Raw genomic sequence first — 2,992 nt, 5'->3', positions numbered from 1 at the left:
AAAAGTTTGGAAACGATAAAGTTTGACACTACCTCATGTTTGCAATGCCCTAAGGGTCTTAAAATCTTACAATATAGTAAAAACAAGACTGTTGATTTTGAGACCAAAATAGAGCCTTTCTTAGCAAATATTAAGAAACCACATTTACATAGACTTATAGGAATAAGTAATCATTATTAATGAATTATTGTTATTTGATAGTCAAGTAAATTCAAAAGCGTTTTGAATAAATTCATGAATCTTAGTTCCACATTGGATTGTTTATAAAGCTAAAATTTTTTAAGGAATATAGAATTTAATTCGTTTAGTCTGACTTAATGGAGGTCAAACATAAATTGCTTTAAAATATATTCTGTAGGAACTGTTAGAAAATGGAAAACATTGTGCTTGAGAAAACTCATAATTTGAAGATTATATCATATCAATATCTTGTAATTCTGTTATAATTCTACTGCTTAGCTTAGCTTAGCTTTTAAGATAAGTGCTTCATTTCTTAAAGCCAACGACATAATTTTAGAAAATGCCATTATACAATCATTGAATATGTAAATATTTTACCAGAGATGTTAATGTTGTTATTCATTTTTTGCAAGCTATTCTCTTTTATTTAAAAATTCCATTGATAAGATCACACATCAGCAATAACTGATAAAATCAAACAGCATATGGAGTGAAAGACATAAACGGAGCCACATGTGGAAGTTATATATCTGATATTTTACTGAAAATCCTTACTACCAAGTATTTCAAAAACCTGATATTTTTAAAATTCTGAAAATTTGCCATTGTTCTTTCTTCTGTCCTATTAAATCAGAAAACCTACAATTATAGCTTGGGATGGGGAAGGAGTCAGGAAAGTGAGAGGAAAGCACGGCTATTTAATTAGGGGTCATTCCACTTCCAATTTTTCAACAAGGTGTTTTGACACCTACAATATTTTTACTCATTATCAACCATCTCCTACTTCTAGGTAGGGTAAGTTTGACTTGTGGCTTCCTCTACATTGTTAGAGAAAACCTGAGAGACAGGCATTAAGCCTTTTCTTTTCTTTTCTTTTCTTTTTTTAAGATTTTATTTTGACAGAGAGAGATCACAAGTAGGCAGAGAGGCAGGCAGAGAGAGAGGGGGAAGCAGGCTTCCTGCTGAGCAGAGAGCCTGATGCGGGGCTCGATCCCAGGACCCTGGGACCATGACCTGAGCGGAAGGCAGAGGCTTTAACCCACTGAGCCACCCAGGTGCCCCTAAGCCTTTTCTTACTCTGGGATAACAAGAAGAAAGCTGCACACAGAGTATAAAAAAAACAATTTGAGTACTCAGTGAAAGGAGCAGTGCTGGGTATTTCGTCCAGGAGTCAACGCAGTTCCAGCTGGAAAGAAGTCGCCATGGCTGCTATGGGAAAAGGCAGTGTGGCACCTTGGGAGAAAGTGCTCTGATGCTTACCAGCTGGGAGACTGGAGGAAAGAGCTCCTGCGTTGTGTGTCTAAAAGGAAGGATGTGATTTTAATTTCTAAGTCTCCTTCTAACTTGTAAAGTCTTTTTCATTTCTTGGAATCATCTTTTTTCCACCCGCCTAGGAATAATTTTTAAATTTCATATTGAAAAAGAGACTAGCTTAAGGTTGGAAACTTCAGAATAAATGGTGAGAAATATGTAGCACTTTCTCACTAAGTGTCCCTTTAATGTGGCACTGAATTCTTCACCATCAGTTTGTGTGAAGCTTTCCTTTAAAGAATTTGCAAATATACAGGAAATATTCCATTTGCATGTGCTTAAGTGTTTATTTTTCATGACAAAGGGGAGACAAAATTTTATCTATCAAATGAACAGTTTGTGGAAACACAAAGTAAGCCATGGTATTTGTCCTCTATTTTTAAATATTGAAATAATCCCCAAATCAGAGATACTAACAAAAATAAATAAATGTTTACACATAAAATGGAAACATAGATGATCTGTGAATCTTTATAGCTTCTCATATTGACATTGAGCTATTCATACTTATACAGAGAAAGAAACAATTTTAAGAACATCTCAAAAATGCATTTTGAAAATTTCTTTGAGTTTCATAAACAAGTTCCAGTACTGAGTGAGTGAACAGATACTTTACTCCCCAATTCAAGTAGATAATGCAATAATTTTTTATTTTGTGGGACAATTACGATGATGCAGTTCATTATATAAGGACTTATCCATCCATTTATCCATTTCATTCCTTCTCTTTCCTTATATTCTTGTAAATCCAAGAAAATCAGTCCTCTGCACCCTCAGAACTCTTTCTACGCATATACCTAAAATTGAATGGCATTGAATTGAACCAGGCGATATATTTTGACAAACTTTGATCCACAGTGTTCCATACACACACACACATACACACTCACATTCTTGTAATTTTCTTTTTAATTAATCTGAGGGTCATGGCAATTTAGATAATCACCATATTATTATGTGGCAGATCCTGATTAAAAGGACATAGCTGAATACACTGAAGGGAGGATTGTGTATTGGTGCAGAATTTACTGTTTTACAGAAGTAAGGTTTTGAATAATGTAAATGGCATTTAAAATCATGTATATGGTGCTAAACAGGCTCCCACCCAGCAACGTGAAGATATATAGTTCGTGAATTCATAATGTCATGAGAATATCCACTTACGATTTAAGAGTATTACATCTCTATTAACTCCCTTGTATGCTCCCAGTAGATTTCTAAGTACCTGATAAAATGAAAAATTCTAAACAAATGACTTAAAACCTAAAGTTATATCTATCTCTCTCTCTATCTATCTATCTATCTATATAGAGAGATAGAGAGAGAGAGAGAGAGAGAGTATTCTACTGGAGTAAAAAAATGTTTTCTAAACCTTAAAAAAAACTTGTTTTTGTATATTTAAACAATTTTAGCCTTGAGTATGGTGATTAAAAGTTGATTTCTCCTGTCACTTGTTTTTCCCCAAATTGTAACCTGATTATTAGTTTATCATTTACCTTCT

Source organism: Meles meles, chromosome 17 (assembly GCF_922984935.1).
Source record: "Meles meles chromosome 17, mMelMel3.1 paternal haplotype, whole genome shotgun sequence".
Classification (NCBI taxonomy): Eukaryota; Metazoa; Chordata; class Mammalia; order Carnivora; family Mustelidae; genus Meles; species Meles meles.
This window is presented reverse-complemented; position numbering follows the sequence as displayed.